Source organism: Peromyscus leucopus, chromosome 17, assembly GCF_004664715.2.
Source record: "Peromyscus leucopus breed LL Stock chromosome 17, UCI_PerLeu_2.1, whole genome shotgun sequence".
Lineage (NCBI taxonomy): Eukaryota > Metazoa > Chordata > Mammalia > Rodentia > Cricetidae > Peromyscus > Peromyscus leucopus.
The window spans coordinates 46,159,321-46,180,918 of NC_051077.1; the positions used below are offsets into that span (position 1 = coordinate 46,159,321).

Sequence of the window (21,598 nt, forward strand, 5' to 3'; positions counted from 1 at the left end):
TAACAGAATCCAGTCCATTCATCATAAAAATATCATGATTAACCAATAAAATAGGTACTAGGAGAACTTGTTCCCTACACCCATTTCACAGTATTTCTCACAAAGCTAAAGATGTTAAACACAACTCATGGGTGTTGATTCATTTGTTCTGATGATAGCATAATCAGAGGGAGCAGATTTGGAGAATAGCATAAAGTAACTCTTCCTGTGTAACAAATGTTTGAAGACTTCATTTTCACATAAAATGAATATAGCCTCAGCTGCCTGTAACTAATAGGGTGCTATACACAAATGAGTTTTCAAGATAGCTCATATTCATGGGAAAAATATAAATATAAAGCCAACCAGAGCCATGATGACTTATGTGTTTGTTTTGCCTGATACAAGCATACATGAATATTTCAACATGCTGAGAGAATCAACTGTGAGTACTCTGCCTTAGATGGGACATTGATAGCAACACCTCCCCACAAGACTCAGGGAATATTAAAGTGAGCAGGGAGAATGTAGAAATCAGAGGATAAGGAGGGAGAGCTGGGAAATACTATCTTCTGGAAAAGATAGGTCTGTTGCACATAGGAACTCAGCTATTTGGTTACACAAATTTGAACCAATTAAAAATTCCAGCATGGAGGTCAGAGGATGTCAGAGGAGGTTAGAGGATGTCAGAGGAGGTTAGAAGATATCAGAGGAGGTTAGAGGATGTCAGAGAAGGTTAGCGGATATCAGAGGAAGTAAGAGAATGTCAGAAGAGGTCAGAGGATGTAGGAAGAGGTCAGAGGATGTCAGAGGAGGTCCTGAGGCCCCACACCCAGCAGAGGAACTATTACTTAATAATGGCTGCTGGGTGTTACAAATCTTTCTCTGTCCCACCAGCCAGCTCCCAAATCACAACATGGAGACTTACTAATTAAGAAATCCCAGCTGATAGCTTAAGCTTGTTTTTAACTAGCTCTTATAACTTAACCCATTTTTAATAATTCATGTGCTACCATGTGTCTCATGGCCTGTTCTCTCATCTCCTACATGTCATGCTCCCTCCCTGTCTCCTCACAACCAACTCTACCCTTCTTCTTCCCAGCATCCTCTGTGCCCTGAAATCCTGCCTAGCTATTGGCTGTTCAGCTTTTTATGAAACCAATCAGAGAAACACATCTTCAGAGGGTAGAAAAAGATTATTCCACAACAGCAGAGGGAAGGAGAATCAGTTTGCTTTGGGTTTAGTTACTGGTATGTTACCCATGCCTCAGTGGATGAAACCACACCACGTACATAAATGCAACACTAATTTAACTCAGTGGGTGAAAACAACAAAATAGGGGAAGAATCTGAGATTGAAAGGGACACATATTGAAGGGATAAAGGGAGTTGAAGGAAGGGAGTTAGTCAAGAGTGAATGTGATCAAAGCCCATTATATATACATGAAATTTTCAAGATAAAATCAAAAACATAGGTAGTGCAGTCAGTATTGAGATGCAATATAAAATAAAATTATTTATTCACATTTATTTATCATGTGTATTATTAGGATGGGTATATCACATAGTAGATAGGCAAGATGGAGTAGGTAACACAAAATCTGAGAATATGAAAAGATGTGAAAATGGTAACCTTAAATACTGTTCAATGATCAAGAGTACGTACTGTTCTATATCTGTTTCCATCTGCTGCGGGAGGAAGATTCTCTGATGATGGCTGAACAAGGCACTGATCTATGAGCATAGCAGAAGGTCATTAGAAGTCATTTTATCAATATCTTGTTTTTTTTTTCTTTTAGACTAATATTATTTGGTTTTACCCCAGGTGGTTGGGCTGTCTACTCTCAGGTTCTTGGTCACCCAAGCAGTGTCAGGTATGGGTTCTGTCTCATGGAGTGGGCCTTGAGTCAAATCAGTTATTCATTGGCTACCTCCACAAACTTTGTGCCATAATTGTCCTGGCATATCTTGCAGGAGGAACACTCTTGTAGTTAAAGAGTTTGTGGTTGTCTTGCTCTTTATGTCTCTCTTACGAGAGCATGCAAAACACCTTCCTGTACCAGATCATGGGAAGTTGGGGCAAAGGCTCTGTGCAGGCACCAATGCAACATCGTGATGCTCAGTGAATTGTGCAGGTGTTGTCTCCAGCAATGCAACCTTGCTGTCAGTTTGGGGAGAGTAACCAAATAGTCTTGGCAACAGCCTGGGTTGTTTAACGGTCCCCATGGGCCCCCATGGGAACAAGAACAACTCAACTAGATGTGAACTGATTCTGGCACTGGAAGCTTCATTTGGAGACAAGAGATGGACCCTTGGGACTCTGTCTCTCCCATTCTTTGGCAATTTCATTTAGATCACCTTCTTATTATGTATATAGTTTAGGAAACTTCTGTTCTCTTAAGTTTCCATACCATCCCTCAGATACTCCTTAAATTTAATTGTGTTGGAAGGTTTTGCTGGCTTGTCGAGGTTGCAGTGTCTCATGGCCTGGCAGTTTATCTCAATTGCTTGGCAACATGGAAACTCCCTCCTTCCCCAGCAGATCTTCCTACCTCTACCTGCCCTTATCTGGGCCTGGAGGACTGGCCTTATCTGAAAACTGTCTCTAAGCCACATGCCTCGTTTATCTTTAGCTTGAATCTTGACACAGATCCCTGGTAGATGATTTGTGCTAGGAGCTCTGCTATAGAATCCTACCACCACATGCTAAGCCTTGTGATAGGAGTGTGCCACTTAATGCAAATTGGGGCTTGTCTCCAGGATCCCTGATCCTAAATATTCCTTTTACTCTGGAATAAAGTTGAGCTATCTCTTGAAGCCAGCCTCCCAGAAGGATGTCTCCATCTGTACCCACAGCCATCTTGAATCCTGTTTCCTGCTTCTGTTCCCTCCACTCTCGTGGACCAATGCAGACAATGATCCCAAGGAAGCAGCAGAACCACAGTTGTCACTTTCCATATTCCCTAATACAACCTCCTTTCTCCTCCCTCTTCCCACTTGACCCATCTAATCAAGCCCTGCTTCCATCCGTACCTATCTATTCTCTTTCCTATAGAGATCTGTTCCCTCTAGTCCCTTACCCTATACATACTCTCTGTGGTTCCATGGATTGTAGCTTGGCTATCATTGACTTAACAACTAATATTCACATATAAGCAAATACGTACCATATTTGTCTTTCTGTGTCTAGGATTCTTCAATCAGGATTTTCTTTTTCTAGTTCCATCCATTTGCCTAAAAATTTCATTTTTTAAAGAGCTGAGTAATACTTCATGTGCAAATCACCAAGTTTTCCTATCCATTCCTCTGTTGACAGACATCTATGTTATTTCTAATTTCTAGATATTATGAATAGAGCAACAATGAACATGGTTGATCAAGTGTTTCTGTGGTAAGATGAATCATCCTTTGGGTATATGCCCAGGAGTGGTTTCATTGAGTATTGAAGTAGATCAATTTCTAACTTCCTCAAGAACCACCACACTGATTTCCACAATGCCTTTATGATTTTGCATTCCCACCAACAATGTATAAATGATCCTCTTACTCCACGCCTTGCCAGCATGAGCTATCACTTGTTTTGTTGATGTTGATCACAGATAGACATTATACGGAGAGTCCTTAGACCAACTTAGCCACAATAAGGATGTGTTGATCAATCCCCTCCACTCAGAGCTCAGGAAACCCCATGGAGGAAGAGGCAGTAAGAGTGTAAGAGCAAGAAGGGATGGAGAACAACAAGAAAACAAGGCATTCTAAATCAACATGAGCAAAACTTGTATGAACTCACAGAGCCTGAGGCAGTAAGCCCAGGGCCTGCATGAGTTGACATCAGGTCCTCTGTGCATATATTATGGCTTCCACTTTAGTGATTTTATGGGATTCCTTAATGTGTTAATGAGTAAGTCTCTTATTCTTCTGCCTTCTTTTGGGCTCTTTTCCTTCTGTTGATTTGTCTCGTCCAACTTCAATGGGATAGTTTTTGTTTTATATTATTATATTCTATTGTGTTACATATTTTAATCATTTGAATGAATGAATGAATGAATGAATGAATGAATGAATGAATGAAAATATAGCTACTAGGATTGAGGTTAACAATTGAACTGTCACTTATACCTTCTTGGACAGGAAATAATCAGTTTTCTCCCATGCAGTGACACTGGGTATATAAACATTCCAGGGCAGGCAGGCCTTATGCTCAGGAGTAGTTGACAATATAATGGCCCCATAAGAGTACTTAGTGCTCTAAACAGAGGACCCACATTCAGTTCCAAGCTGTCACATGGCAGTTACAGAAAATAGCTGAAAACTTCCTGTAACTCTAATTCCAGGGGATCTCATATCTCTTCTGATCTCTGATGGATCCTTCATCATTACACAGATACCCACATGGATTTACACAATACATATAATAAAAACAAATACTTTCTAATAAGAAAAGAAAAAAAATCCACAGAAATTAGGGGTGTTTCAAAATGGTATGGAGGTGTAAATAGGTGATGATATGACAACTAATAAACCCACGGTGATGCAGATGACCTAGTTATAAGCAGTGGGTCACAAAATAAAGGTTATAACCTGGGGAGTGGGAATGAACAAAAGGAGATTGACAAGGGTGAGAGAGAGAGAGATGAGTGAGGGTTTATGTGACTAATAGGAAGAATGCACTGTACACATGGATGAAAATGTCAAACTCCAAATTTAATTAAACTAAAACACTTTCAAACATTAAAATATTTCCACAGTAATACTGAGAAATTGTATTTATGTGCATTTACTATAAGAACCATAGATTAAATAGTATATCTATTAAGTTCCTTCCGAAAATTAAAGGGGCATTATTATTTAATTAAGAGATGAAGAGTCATATAATTCACTAAAGATCCCAACACCTGGTTCCAGGATCCTTCCTCACCATGTGAGAGATAGATTTCTTTTGTTTCCTGACAGTGAAATAGAGATTATAGAACCATATCCGGCTAAGAGATTGCAAACTGAAGTGGTTTCTGTGGCACTAAGCAGGTCAGATTTTACTGTTATTGGAAAGTCAATTTACACCCACAGGCTCACATGTTTGGGCAGTTGTTTGCCAGTGGGTGGTACAGTTTGGGAAGGTTGTGGAACCTTTAGAAGGTCTGGTCTAGCTGGAAGAAATGAGTTCCTGGGCTGGCTTTATAGCCAAACCCTAACTCGGGTTCACTTCTGCTTCCTGTGTGTAGACACAATGTTACCAGTCAGCCTCAGGCTCCTGCCATCTTTCTTTCCCTACCTGCAGCCATAGCTTCCTCATCATCGTAGGTTTCATCCCCTCTGGAACTGCAAGCCCAAACAAACCCTTTGTCTCTTGAGTTTCTTTTTCAAGGTATTGTACCTCAGCAACAGACAAAGAAACTTAAGAGAGGTGTCAATGTATCAGTTTACGGGAAGTTGGTACTGAATGGCTGGAGTGTGTATAACATTAATTCCTACATTCTAGTGTCACTGGTCATCCAGCATGCCAGCATGCCAATATCCAACATCTACCTCTAAGCTTGCAGTAATTGTGCAGACATATGCATTATTTCACACCATACATTGACGGAGAAGTCATCCTCTCTAAAATGAATTGAAAAACTAACTGATTCAATAAGTTAATGGAAAGAATAAACGTGATAGTATGGAAATGGAATCATCTTCCTGGGTTTGCAAGACAGTGCTCTTGAATATTAGGCCAACAATTACAGTTGGTACTGCAGATTTGATCATTTTATTCACCTATAAAAATACTATTATTTAATATTTGCAGGGGGCGGCGGCGCACGCCTTTAGTCCCAGCACTAGGGAGGCAGAGCCAGGCGGATCTTGTAGTTGAGCCAGCATGGCTACAGTGAGTTCCAGTAAAAGGTGCAAAGCTACACAGAGAAACCCTGTCTCGAAAAACCAAAAAGAAAGAAAGAAAAAAAAAAAAGATTTAATGCATAAGGCCACAGTGTCGCTTCATAGAGAACCCTTGTAAAATACTTAGCTAAAAAAAAAAAAATACCTACTTAGAGCTGGAGATAAGACTCACTCAATGATTAAAGTACCCATTTGCTCTTGCAGAGGAGCTGAATTCAGTTTCCAGCACTTATGGGGGAAGTGCCCATTCTTTAATTCCAGCTCTGATACCCTCACCTGATTTCTGTAAGTACCTATACTCATGTAGACATACCCAACACACAGACCCACACAACTACTCATAATTAAAAATGAAATATGTCTTATAGCTACTGTTAGAATTGAGAAAAAGACACAGACTTAAAGAGCATGGTGTCCGACTAGTATACATTGAAGCATGGCTTTGCCACTGATTGACACTGAGAAAACTACTCATAAAATGGGGTGGACTTTAGCAAAACATCTTTCTTTATGATTTAGTTTTCTTTTCAGCAGAGTGAAAACATCTCAATTCATATCCTAGAGATCTATGGGGCAAGACCACATTGAAAACCACTTCAAGTATTCTCTTGTTATACAACCGACTATTGGAGGTTTATAACACTTTTATTTTAGGAATGCAGAAACCACTATTCTTGTTTTCTCTGTTAGGAGATTCTAGTTCAGAAAATGACATGACCTCTGAAGGTCACTACGACTTTTTGTGTGACAATGGCAGTGCTAACTTGGTAGCACCAGCTCAATATAGTCCACACAAATTTTCCTTTGAACTCCTAAATGTCCTCTTTCAAATGTACTTTTCATTCCAGGGATAACATTTTACAACACTGGTGATCTGTCACTCGTTATATTCTTTCTAAGACTGGATATTCATAGATATTATCTAAGAGCCTGTTGATACAGGCTCTTTGTATTAGTAACACTCAAGTGTCTTTGTTACTGAAATACTCTGTGCTACAAACTTTCATGATGTTTTTAACAAGAGGATAGCAGTTATGAGTGTCAGAACTGAACTCAAAGCAATAATGAGATGCAGCACACATGCCTTCCCATTTTTTCACAGGTTGCACTGAGGCCATAACATGTGTGATAAGTGTTAACATAGTTTATGTTTTCAAGAGGAGGAAAACATGGTGATGGAAGCATGAAACTGTGGATCATGTGATTTGACATTCTTCAGTAGCCTCAAAGAGTCCAAGTATGTCACATCAGTTACCTTACATTTTGTCAGATGTTCAAGGAGTCTTACCACCTCATACAAATACATATGTGTACCAAGGGATGACATTATTGGTAGATAATTGCTCAGGTTAGATGTCTGTGCTTCCTGACATGATAGGTAAATATTTGATATATTTTTCTATTTTAGCATGATGTATTCCAGATCACCATCATTTTACAACTCCACACAATAAATGACTTTTCAGGCCTAATTTTATCCCCTGGAGAAAGACAAATAGATAAAAATGAGGGGAGTGCTTTTTACTGTAAAATAGCTTTGTGAAAAAAATTAACAAAATGAAAGCGATTTTCGCTGACATTCTTCTAAGAAAAAAATGGCAGCAAATAATTCAGGCAGAAGAATCAGAGCTACCCCTACTCTCACCTTAAGAGTCCCCAAAAGCCGGGTGGTGGTGGCGCATGCCTTTAATGCCAGCACTCAGAAGCCAGAGGCAGGCAGATCTCTGTGATTTCGAGGCCAGCCTGGGCTACAGAGTGAGTTCCAGGAAAGGCACAAAGCTATACAGAGAAACCCTGTCTCGAAAAACAACAACAACCAAAAAAAAAAAAAAAAAGATTTTACAATATTTCTCCAGTTAGTCATGTGCATATAACTTGTGGGCATAAGCATAGCCATCTAACTTATTATTAGGGACACCAGCTTAAAAATTAGAGTATAAGTGTCATCACACAGCTCATGTTAATTTCTTTTTTTTTCTTTTTTCTTTTTTTTTTTTTTTTTTTTTTGGTTTTTCGAGACAGGGTTTCTCTGTGTATCTTTGCACCTTTTACTGGAACTCACTTGGTAGCCCAGGCTAGCCTTGAGCTCACAGAGATCTGCCTGGTTCTGCCTCCCAAGTACTGGGATTAAAGGTGTGTGCAACCACCGTCTGGCCTCGTATTAATTTCTAAAATCTGTAACTATTTCAGTAAATATTTTAGTCTTTGTCAAGTTATGTGAATCGCTTGATCTTATTTTCCCCCAGGCTTCCAGAGCAACAGAAGAGTTAATAATATTAGTTATATTTTAAATTAATTACCACATATTCTTTAAATTTAATACATTTGAAAATTCTGACCCACATAAGCATTTTTTATTTTAAATCACTCATGCTTCTTACTGGGTGATAACAGAAAGCTCACTTAGCAAGTAAGACACCCCAGTTATACCCAGTTATTCACATAGGAGCCAATTCCAAATTAACTTTACACGACCTTATTTTTCTTTTCCTGCAGACAGAGAATCCTCCCTTTCTAATTTACTTTTCTTATAAGGAAAATTACAAGCCTTTGGATGTCAAGAAAACTTAGCAAATATCCCTGAAGAATTGAGTGTGTATGTATGAACTACTGTTACTAATTTTTATCTGTGCTTATAATTATCCCTAAGAGGAATTGACTTCATGACGGGTTTTAACTGGATAATTATGTATTTTGATTGTAACTACAGGAACAGTTGTGGCAGACTCTGCTACAAAACCTTGTAAAATATAAACCTAATTGATAAAGCAGTACAGTTGCCTTCTTCACAGGGTGGCTACAACCTAAGTCTCTTTAAAGCCAGGAAAGAAATTATCATGCTTTATCAGATAAAACAAATCCCCTTCTGTTCATGTACAGCCTCAGGCACATTAATTTTAGCTATGGACTTTGATGGGTCCATTCTAAGATCTCTTCACTTAACAAATGGTCTAGGATATTTTTAAGGGAACTCTGGAACATTTATAAATATAATAGATTTAATTTAAATTATCCATGTTTAAAAATAATGAATAATAGAGACCCCAAATGAAAATAAAAGCTAGTTCATTGCTCCGGTATGCAACTAAAGACACAGCATGCATTCATTTCTAATGGGTGTTTTTAGGGTACGACCCACACAAGCATTGTTATAAATGTGACTATCCCTGGGTTTATAATGCTTCAGGCAACGTTTTGTGTCTCTTATTTGTTATAATCTTCTTTATGACCTGAGAATCCATCCACATATCAAAGGAGAGAAAACATAGTTGATTTCATTTTACTCTTGCTAGTGGCCAGTCAAGATGGTCATGCAGATACACTGCAAGGAATTCCCTTAAACACAAAGAGAAAGCAGACCAGTTTCTGGAGTCAGATGTAAACACAAAGCAGAAGTCAGGTCATGTACAGAGCTAAAGTTCATATATTCTCTATGTGGACGAAAAATAACCATGAGGCCCTCAAAGGCTACCAGAATAAAACACCCACTGTATTTGATTAAATCAAAAGGTTCAATGCCCTTTCTTTTTTTATCAACTTCGGATAAAACCATTGTCCAAACTGTCCCCCAGTGTACAATAATAATTGCCATTTTATCATCATACCTCAGGTCAGTTAATGATCTTTCCTCTAAAAACTAATTTGTGACACTAGACTCAGAGCTAATAATACTTTAAATATATAATTATTTAAAGAATATATAATTATTTAAAGTTTATTGTTTTCTGACTTACCTCTATGCATATATACAGCAAGATCACATGAGGAGGTCAGAGGACAAGTTAAGAAAGGTGGTTCCTTTCTCCTACATGTGGGTCCTAGGAATATATGACATGTCACTGGACTTTGTGTTGTCTCTATCCACTTAACCACCTTTGTGTCTCTATGCCGTGTTTTATAAAATTATTTTGCCCTGTCCTTGCTATTACCACATTCCATTGCTTCCTCTCTATTCTTCGAATTGAAGGCTTTGACTTTGACAAGGTTTATCAGTTTCAACAATCCTTGCTTAATTTTGTTTGTTTACTTTTTTCACTAGAAATATAACAAATGACTAAAACGATATGTTTTAAAATAGTGTACATTGTTAAAATTTTCTACATGTATATTTATAATGATATGTGGAGAAAATTACAGCTCTGTTTCATAATCCCTGGTTCTTTGATAATCATGTAGATTCATCCTTCAAGTTACAGATAGCTCTGAAATGGTTGACACACGTCCCATTCATTTTCATATTTTCTACTTCTACCCTTTTTCTGTGTCACACACAGACACAGAGAAGAGAAGAAAAATTGCGAACATTTATGCTTTATTTGACCAGAAAACTTACTTTGAAATATTTTGATGTTCTCACTCTTACCTCCTGAGCATCCACAATGAGCAAATATATAGAGCATCATTCCACTCGGAAAGTTATTTATCAATTTCACTATGTTGAAAAGTAATTATGCTGAAAGTACTATCAAAGTGTGCTGTTGTTGATGGAGCCTGTAATGATGTCTTCCTTGCATGGAAAGGCCATAAACAAATTGCTGCTGCTGTACAAACACATTAATTTCTGATGTAGGAGGAAATTTCTTTTTTTGACAGACTGGCTTATACTGCAGGCATTACCACCTGCTTAATCATAAAAGCATATGTTGCAATATAATGGAGTTCTACATTAACTCTTTCATATACTTCATGAATGAGTTATTGGACTGCTCAGTAAAACAAACTGACTATTTAATACTCAGATATAAAACTTCTAAGATATAGCTAATACATAATCTACCAAGTCCATGTAGATTGACCTGGAATAATGACATCGATTATTTGACTTCCATATTATTTTAAAAACACATGTTTAACTCAAATCCTTGACATATTTACTTAAAAAAGCAATAATAACCTTGAAGTAAATTTCAATATTTGGCAATTTTGCCAAAATCTGATTTTGTTCTATTTTTCCTTGAAAATGGAAACCCTGTATATTTCAAAAAGAGGTATTTTTTCCACATACATTAGGGATCAAACTTGAGATCAGTTATGTTAGCTATGAAGTCCTTCCCAAGATGTCTGCCTGAACAATGCTCCCCTTGCCTTGCTTGTACTATGTGATGGAATTGTAATACTTCACCCATGGACCTTATTATGCAGCATTTACTTTCATTTGCATAAATCTCTCATACAGTAGAGTAGCTTACTCATCTTTAATCTATGCATAAACCACCGTATGATGTTGCTGGTGATGAAAACTCATTAGGAAATGAGATTTATGTGATAAAACCAAGCTACTTGTCAAACTACCAAAGGAACAAGCACAGAGAGGAGATAGAATGGGACTGGTCTAAGATCTGCTTTGCAGAGCATACGGAGACAGCTCACAGTAACACCAACTATAAGGAAGTAAGTTGGGTGCATGTGGATACCGGCTACACCTTGAGCTCGCAGAAAAGAATGTGTTAAAACACATGTGTGGGTTTTTTGTTTTTTTAGAAATGAAGGAGTGTTAATGGTGCATTCCATCAGTAGTGATTTGACAGCTTTGATGGTAACTGCTGTGTTTACTCTAGGAAACACACTAAAGCTTAACAAGGACTAATCTGCAATGTTTTGACAAACCGCAATGTGTCTCAATGCTATTTCACTGGAAAATCATTTGTCAGCCCCACGTGGATGCTTCGGCATCCCTTGACAGTTATGATACTCTTCATTTATTACATAGCTCAAGGATAAAATCTGTTCACCTGTTCCATGGGCATTCACTTATTCTTTGAACAAATTGAAGTAAGACAAACTACTTTTTCGAATAAATGTATTTTAGCATATAATATTCTGACATGAGTACAATGTTATTCAAATAGTAAAACTATTAATTTTATTTTACCAATACAAATGAAAACTTAATTGTACTAAATATTAAAAGTTGGAAGTGACTACATCTTATAATACGAAGCTATAGGCTATACCAGGACTTGGCATAGTTTTAGTGAAATGCTTAACCATGGTCTTGGTTAGTTTTCTGATCACTCTATCCTGCAAAGGTCTTAGAAAAGAATAGGTTCTGGAATGTGAAAAATTCTCCATCTATGCTAGCTGGGGTTTTGCTAGCTTGATACAAGATAGCACCATTTGCAAAGAGGAACCACAGGGAGAAAAGGCTTCTACCTCATTGGCCTGTAGTCTAAGTCTGTAAGATATTTCCTTGGTTAATGGATGATTTGGGAAAAGCTCAGGCAGCTGTGGGCATTGATACCCCTATGAGGGTAGTCGTGAGCTGAATAAGAAATAAAGCTGAGCAAGACATGAAATACAGGCCAGAAAGAAGCATTCCTTCACACTCTCGGCCAGATGCTGCCTCCATGTCCCTGCTGTGTCTCCCTCAGTGATGTACTGTGATCAAGATGTATCAGCAAAATAAACCCCTTTCTCCCCAACTTGTTTTTGCCCACTTATTTATCACAGCAATGGAATAGAAAGCAAACTAGAAAATCCACCCCACCCCACCCCCGGAGAATAGTCTTCACTTCACTGAGGTTCTTTTTTAATTAAAATGGTTTGCAATCAACAGAGAGCCTGTAGAGGGGAGCAACTTCCCAAATGTTGCCTGCCCCATGACCTACAGATTGAAGGAGGATTTCATGTACTGATTTATTCCAGATCTCTTTTAGTATTGGTGGTGAAGAGGTGATGAATGAAAGTGAAGGAATATGACCCAGAGAAGGCAAGGATAAGGCTCAGTCTGGAAAAACCAAACCCTGGAGGGCCTCAACTTCAACCAATTGAAGTGTTCCATAGCTACTGGTCACCCAGTTGCAGTTAGTCAAGAATAAATTAAATACTACAGCTCTGTCATCTCAGTGGATAGAGACAGAGAACTCCAGGCCAGAATGCACCTAGTGTGCACTAGGTACCACCATCACAGATGCCGCAGTCTATGGAGATTCTGAACAGCTCCCTTCATGCTACTCAATGGGAGACCCATGTTTCACCCCTCAGAAGTCCATCAGGCAGGCTTCATTTACGTTTCTTCTCCTGTGTGCTGGTGAACCAAGAGTCTAAGAGTTTCTTGCTGTAGTACAGTTACCAGGCATGAACTTGGACTGCCAGTACCAACACCAGATACATGACAGAGACATCAGAAAAACCTTCTACAGGAAGCAGTAGACATTGCCATGGCGATTGAGTTGCTGTGCTGCAGGGAACATCTCCATGCTGCCATAAATGAGGGGAGTGATGGAGAAGAGCCCCATGCTGACCATGAAGAGCACCAGGTAGCTAATGTTTCGAGGGAAGGAGAGAAGGCTCAAGAGAGGCAGCACATGCTCAATAAATATGGATATTCCCAATGATAGGGCATGGCCACTTGATCATGTGACAAGAGCCTCAGGTATCCCACACTCATCTTGGCAACCAACAGCTGACCAGATGGACATAGATCAGCTTCTTGATTTCATACTTGAGCGTCACTCTCATACCTCATCTAATAATGCATGGCGATGTGCTCCCAGTGCTGAAAGTCACTGCCATAGGTGCTGACCACTCGCAGGCCTGCCTGAGATGCCATCGTGCAGAATTGAACTCCAGGTGGCTCACGCCAACCCTCTGGCTCACCAACCCAGCCAATTCCCCCAAATTAGAAAATCTTATGTGGAAGTTGAGACTTGAGGATCTGGTGAATTGTGGCTATTAAACTGGACACATTATTTTTTATGTTAGGACACAGCATATCACAAAGTAACTGAGGTGATGCTGAGCAATGGAAAGTTGATTTTGATCACATGTTTGGAAGTTTAAGTTGATGTCCTCTTGAAGGCATTGCTGATGAACCTCTAGTAAGACAGTGCAGCATTGAGAGAACCTGAAAGAGGAGACTTCTCTGCTCATGGTAACCAGGAAACAGAGCCAGGAAAGGTCAGAGTCCCAAGAGCCTCTTCAATGACAGCCACACAGTGACTGGAAATTCATATTGAACTTTACCTCTTCAAGTGTTCTCCCTCATCTCAGTGGATGCTTTAGATTAGCTAGGAAGTGCTTCTTTTCCACATGGATATTACAGGAGCTTTAAGAACCACATTACAATGCAGAGAGACAAATTGTGGGATGTTTATTCTACACACACACACACACACACACACACACACACACACACACACACACACACACACTACATCAGTTCTGTTCCTTTAGAGAACCCTGAATAATATCCTAGAGTATCTTCTATGTTATCTTATAGAGAACATTATTAAATATACCAATGCTATCAACATTTCTCTAACCTTCCTATTTAAGATCCAGGTGAAAGAATAACAAAATTACTTTGTCCATCATTATCCTGATCATTCTTCAAACCTAGAGCCCCTCAGTTTTATCATGAGATAATAATTGCACACAAAAAATTAATAATGACATTCACAGAAATAACAATGATCATAATTTGCTACAAAATATAGTTATAATAACCCCTTTATATAGTCTTAATTTGTCTCAACTAAATAAGTTTCCTCATGCCCTAAATAAGAACCTTGAAGTTGGTGAAAGGTGAGTTACTTGGGTTTGTTTGGAAGATAATCTGCAACAAAGCAACATCATAAGAAAACAAGGCTTTCTTCTGCTGAACACTTTTTTTCAAAACCAGGCTTGTAGGTGGAGTTTTCTTGTCCCAACCACCTGCTCCCAAATAATGACTCAGAGGCTTAATTTTAATTATAAATACTCAGCCAAAAGCTCTGGCTTGTTACTAGATGACTCTTATGCTTAAATTAACCCTTATTTCTTACTTATCCTCTGCCACATGATTCATAGCTTGTCACCTCATTTTCTACATGCCCTGCTTCCTTGGCAGCTGGCTGGTGTCTCCCTGACTCTGCTCTTCTTCATCCCAGGATCATCAATTTGATTGTCCTGCCTAACTTTATCCTGTCTTGTTACAGGCCAATCAGTTCCCTTATTAACCAATGAGAATAATACATATTCACAGTCTACTGAAAGATTATTCCACAGCACAAGATGAAGCATTTATCTAATTATTCTTTATCAATAAAAATTTGGGAGTCAGATATCTGGGTAAGATCCAGAATGATCAGAGAATTGGCAGAGAATTGACTAGTGACCTCCCCTCTTCTTCCTAGATCCAAAAGTGTTGAGAATCTTTCTAAGACCTACCCTACTACTTGCTGAATCTCCCAATGTGTTCTAAGTTCTCCAAAGCCTCTACAGCTAATTTTGGTCAGCTAGTAGCTAACTCAGCCTTCTGATTAAAAGTAAACTTCATTATCAGTCTCAGGAGTGTCAGAGTGGGGGAAAATATCCCACAATACCAGGATTTCCGTAACACACCACTGTTCAGACTTTTCCAGTCCAAACTACCACCAAAAATTACTAAGAATACTTATAAACTACTTGCAGCAAAATATGTCCCTGCCTGTCCCCTCAGCATGTTTCAGTTCATGACTTCCAATAACCTCATAAACCTCAGGGTGCCCTCTCTACTATGCTCAACTCCATGTGTGTCCTCATCCCATGCGCTCTACAAGCCAGATAAAATGTGCTCCTGCTTGTCTCTGTTCATGCCATTGTATCTGCAACAAACTCCTTTCTTCATCTTCAAAATTTCATCTCCAATCTCATTATGAGCCAAAATAGGATTCCGCATACTCTGAGTTGACTTTCTTGTGATATCTGTCTCGCTTGTGAATGCCCAGCCTTCTTAACTAAAAGGACAGCTGTGACTTTAAGCCAAAGGCCTAATGACATCACCTAAAGAAGTGTCCAAAATTTAGAAAGTAGTTGTTTGCTCTATGATTCTTCAGCCTAGATCACCCATGCACGTAGGCACAAGTATTGGAGAGCAAGGTTGCAGCGGCCTGCAATGGAGACATAGGAGAGAAGCCACAGAAATTCCACAGTCCTTTATCACGACTACATAAACTAAGTGACTGTAATTGATGAGTTCCTTTTTTTCTACACTGATTGCTTGGTTTGTTGTTGTCTGTGTCTCTACCTCTAGAGCTTCTAAAGTTGAAGAAAAAAAGAAAGATACTATAATTTTCATCTCTTTTCCTCTGGCAAAGAGTACAATGAATTATGTATAAAAAAAAGGGAGAAATAAATGTTGACAGAAGCAATGGCAATCAAGATTTAGGGTAAAAAGTATCTCACAGCCTGCATTAGCTGTAAGATGTAGATAAGGCATTAACAATTACTCATTATAGCAATTAAGTCAGTATTTGGGTTCTTTGCAACTACTTTGTTTGGATTTCATGGCAACTAGGTGGACACAGACACATTTACTTTTATTGCTTCAGAATGACTGTGTTTGATATCATTGCTGAGCATATGGTGAACATTTTATTGCAGAGGAAGGGACTGCTTTGTAAATATTGTAGTGTGTGATCCAAGGAGTGAAGACAGGGTAGGAAAGTTATGAAGTGATATGAAGACTGCAATGATAGAGAATCACAAAAAACACATAAAACGGTTATTCAGGTTTAATCCGGTACAAACAGAAGGTCAAACAAGTTAGAGAAGCAAAATGAAGATTCATAAATGCCCAATCAAGGGAGATCAGTAAGTCAATTAGAATAGTCTAAGGTACAACAGGTAAGGTAGTGGGATTAAAGACAGCACTGGAGAAACTGTGGATCTAGATTACAAGGTACTAAGGGTCTACACAAAGCTGTCATCCTACTACAAAGGTTTAAGTAAAGCATTGAAAAATCATTAGCAAAGCAAAGGACCAAATTTTTGATGTAGAAATTGTAATATTTGGGTTTGTAGCAAACAGATGGAATGGTGAAGGTGATGAATCTAAACACATGTGTAGAGATTTGACAATGGTAACCCCATATAAAATGAAGTCTGGGCAAAAAATATGTTTTCCTTATGATTTTAGGAATTTATTTAAACAAATCTAATGGCAGTTCACACAGTGGTGATTGTCACTGAACTTAACAGGAATATGACTCCACAAGGATGCTTCACAAAAGAACATCGGCCTAAAGGAAGTTGAACTGGGTATAACCCAATGAAAGTGAAGAGTTCATGTCGACTGGGGAGCATTAGAGGGAAATATATACCCTTGTGACATGCTGCCTAGTCTTCTGATAAGCAGGAGCTTTAGCTTTGACTCTCCCAAACTCCATCTCCATGGTTTTTCTCCTTGACTGTAAAGCAATATACTCATCTCTGTTGTTACCTCCAGCTGCCTTTAAAAAACTCCTCCTATCTACATTTGAGAATAGTACTGTTCTTCACACACAAAGGATTTTCAAGAAAGCAGTGCAGTAAAACACATTTTATCAATAATGCGCACTGAACTTCCTGAAGGCATTAACACAGAGAAAAGCAAAGGTTCAGTAGGAAATATGGACTGTGGGAAACAAAACTTGGGAAGAGTGATAGCAATGAACTCAAGAGAGTTTTGTTTTGCTTTTTTTCCTTCAGTTGGAAATTCTAAAACACATATATGTTCCAGCTTTTTTGGACATTACTATTTCTCTGTACCTCAGTATAAGGAAGTAATTCAAATTTTCCACCTTGGAAAGGTGTCCTGGAACTTGGGCTGTTTCCATATGCAAGATGCCATCTTTTGCTTTAGAGAGTGCTTTTCCCATTTTTTGTTATATATTTCTCTTTTCATATGTTGACCTGACTCAGAGCAATAAAATTTTGTTATATGTAGGCAAATATTTTGCTTTATATCAGAATTCCTGTTGAGATGATTTCTGGTTCAAGATCCCATCACCCACAGCTACTTTTGTGCTGCAGGAAAACAACGGGCAACATTTTGGAGTGATGGTTGAAGACAGGAGAGTAGAAAGTTGCCATTGGTGGAGGTGGAGAGAGGGGATTTTAGGAAGGGGAAGATTATGACACAGGTACTAGGAAGAGTGAAAATGGGAAAATGGAAGAAGTCTTTTTTTTTAATTTAAGAAGTTTTTTTTATTCATTTTACATACCAACCACAGATCCCCTCCCATCCCTCCTCCTGCTTCCTCTCAGCCTTCTCCCCCACCAACTCACCTCCCATCTCCTCCTCCAAAAGCGTAAGTTCTCCTGTGAGGAGTCAGTGAAGCCTGGTACATTCAATTGAGGGAGGACCAAGGCCCTCCCCGCTGCATCAAGGATGAGCCTGGCGTCCTACCATAGGTAATGGGCTCCAGAAAGCCAGCTTATGCACCCAGGATAGATCTTGATCCCACTGCCAGGGGCCCCTCAAACAGACCAAGCTACACAACTGTCTCCTGTATGCAGAAGGCTTCGTGTGGTCCCACACATGCTCCACAGCTGTCAGTCTAAAGTCCCTGAGTTCCTAGGAGCTTGGTTCATCTGTCTCTAGATTTTCCCCATCATGATCTTGACTCCCCTGGCTTTGCTCATAAAATCCCCTTCCCTTTCTTCAACTGAACTCTCGGAGTTCCGCCTGGTACTTGGCTATGGATCTCTGCATCTGCTCCATCAGTTACTGGATGAAGGCTCTATGATTACAATTAGGGTATTCACCAATCTGATTACCGGGTAGGCCAGTTCAAGCACGCTCTCTGCTATTGCTAGTAGTCTAGACTGAGGTCATTCTTGTAGATTCTTGGGAATTTCCCTAGCACCAGGTTTCTCCCTAATATAATGACTCCATCTATTAAGATATCTCATGAAAGAAGTCAAAATTAAGAAGAAAGCGTGTAGGGTGATACTGAGGGAAAGAAAGGGAGGAATGATAAATTGATTAAAAATGATAAATAATAAAAAACATTAAGAATATGTGGAAAAGCAATAGGTAAACCTAATATTTTATAAGTTGTTTTTAAAAAAAATATGTTCCATTCTTGGGAATAAACTTAGGTTCCTGTTAATTTGTACACTAAAAAAAAAGAAACTATTTAAAGCCAAGACTTAATTTTCAGAAGTCTTTTAAATTACTTACATGAGGACAAACTAGATGAGAATTTCTATTTTGTGAGACAAATGAAACAATTTATATAAAGTAGCTTGATTAAACACTTGCATTAGAATTATGGCTAACAATTCTTTATGGACTAAGAAAATTTTAAGAGACTAAAGCCTTCTCTTAAAAACTGAAATTAAAGAAGCCATTATATGGACATCATGTGGAATATGCTTTACCAAGATATGACAGACCACTCTACCTACCACTACACAAGAAGTGTGTCGTGTCTTTGGGGATAAAAGATGCCTAGTGTCTTGTATAGTTCCCCGTACATGACAAGCACTGAATAAATGCTGAGTACATAAATTGTGGTTATATATACATATATATATATATATATATGTGTGTGTGTGTGTGTGTGTGTGTGTGTGTGTATGTGTGTGTGTGTACATGTATGCTTGTGTGTTTTCTTGTTTGTCTCTCTGTGTAAGAAAATGCTTCCCTAGAAGCCATAGGCTATCAAACAGAAACTCCAGTGCCAGGCAGGGACATCTCCATTTGTGTTTTTGATCACAGGTATATAAGGGATTCCTACAAAAATAAAAACTATGACCATTTATCTTGGTTGCCTGCTAGATCATGAAGGTAAGACCCAGTTACTGAAGATACCATACATTTTGGTCACAAGTCTTGGAGAAATGTAGCTGGTATTGACCTGGGAGCCTCTGATCTGAGGGTTAGGTCTCAAGACAAAAGTGCTAGGCAAGTTGCTAAGGGAGAATGGTTATCAACAGTGCTACTCAGGTGTGAAATTGGTGTACTACAACAATGATCACACTAGTAACATATCCCCAATGATGTAATATAACATTTATTTATGGAGACAAACCAAAACCTGCACAACAGCAGGTAAGTTATGATTGGTACTATAATTCTAGCCAATTTGACTGGAGCGGTCAAAGAACATAGAAAACCTACTACTACCACCATTTTGATAATTATTGTACTTTCCAACTATCTTCTAAAGTACTTGTCCTTATAGCCATAGATAAGTGCAACTCTTACCCATCATCAAAGAACATTATGTTTACAGCAGACAAAAGCTATTATAGAGATGTGAAACTGATTAAAATGCCCATGGGTGCCCAGTTCCAAATGAAAAATGTATAGCACAATTCCTACCTTTAAGTCTCAGTGAACATTACAAATAAGGTGGTAGAAATGTTCCAAGACTCCTAGAATCAGGACAATTTCTATGAGATTATGTCTTCTAGACATGAAAAAGATGTTGGGCTTGTGAAATCTCAAAAATAAGCTTGCAATTCAAGACCTACAAAGACTACACTAGTTAATATATAGACATGGATAGAGGAAATGTTCAAATGTGCTATCCCTACTTGACGACTATCATAAATCGGTAAGTGCTTGATGAGGACAAATCAGTCAGTGCTTCATGAGGAACAGACAACCAGTTTTCTTAACAATGATGCCCAAAGACTAAGTGATCAGCTATGATCATATGTACCTACCATACTGGAAACACACAATAAGAGATATCTGTATCTATACCTTTATATACAAACATGTATACATAACAGAAATAAAAAGAAGAGATCAGGAATTTAAGAGGGGCATAAAAGGAGTTAGGTGCAGAAGGAAAGGTAGAAATGATGCATCTAGAGCATACTCATATATGAAGTTCTCAAAAATTTTTATGAAATTCTATACATGTTGTGAAATGCATAATTTCTACTATAGAAATATCTTTAGTATTAATACTTTAAAATGTGATCCACTGCATATGTAATCAACCATATGCTGTAAGGTAAAATAAATTAGAGTATATAAAAATATTTCTTTCCCTGGGAAAAATTATTGGGTATTAGAATGACAAATTGAAATATTTGACAATCTTCTGGCAGTTTTTGGTCAATTGGGATCATATATAAGTAAAACTGTGATGATAAAATTTATGAGTAAAAAATTTTTCTGTATCTTGAAAGCACCCTTGAGCCACTTAGAAAACATCATTACAAATGAGTGTTGTTTTAGAAATGTTTTGTTATTGCTGTTTACTGTAGTGACTTAGACTAAAAGGCTTGATAAAGCTATGAAGGAACAAGTATTCTCTGTGAAGCCTGAGGATTTGGGTCAGGCTATGAGCAGCCACAGTAATTATTCCTCCCAAAGGACAACATAGTCCAGAGGCTAAGCATTAACATGAATTAGGAGCATCTGTTCACATGCTTGGATTCACCATTGATCCTTAGTTAATGCTTTGAATAAGCCATGGTCCTTTTCCCATTTCAAAAGATGTTATGACTATGAGTAAAGTCTGTTTGCATAGTGCTTAGAGGTATTATGTTGATGATTACTATAATATCTTTATTTCTCTGAATATGAAATCAGCTGTCTTCCAGACACATCTGTCAGGATATGTCAGATCTGGATTTTGAAATGATAATTTTTTAGTAACTGATTGTTACCACAAGTGATTACATGTTATTGTCAGTATGATTCTGAACATAAGTAAAATTATAGTAGTTGATGGTCATTCACATACTCTAAAGAGAAATATATGTATATACTTAATTATCATAGAGATTATTAAAAAACATTCTATCAACATTTCAATAAAGTTTAATCAATAATTTTATTATAGCTTGATTCTGAGATGAAGAAAATTCTAATAATCATTTCTGGATACAAAAATATTCACAGACAATGATAAGAACTTTCATAGAGAAAATTTGAGAAGATCCCTGATGACACACTTGTCACCTGCCTGGTAAACTATTTTTAATTAATGTTTTTATTTTATAATTAATTTAATTTTACATATCATCCACGGATTCCCCTGCCACCTCC

At 38.1% G+C, this 21,598-nt stretch overlaps 1 pseudogene; it reads right to left on the minus strand.

Moving 5' to 3' along the window:
- Positions 1–12,550: 12,550 nt before the first annotated feature.
- Positions 12,551–13,525, minus strand: LOC114701085 (annotated as a pseudogene).
- Positions 13,526–21,598: the final 8,073 nt, after the last annotated feature.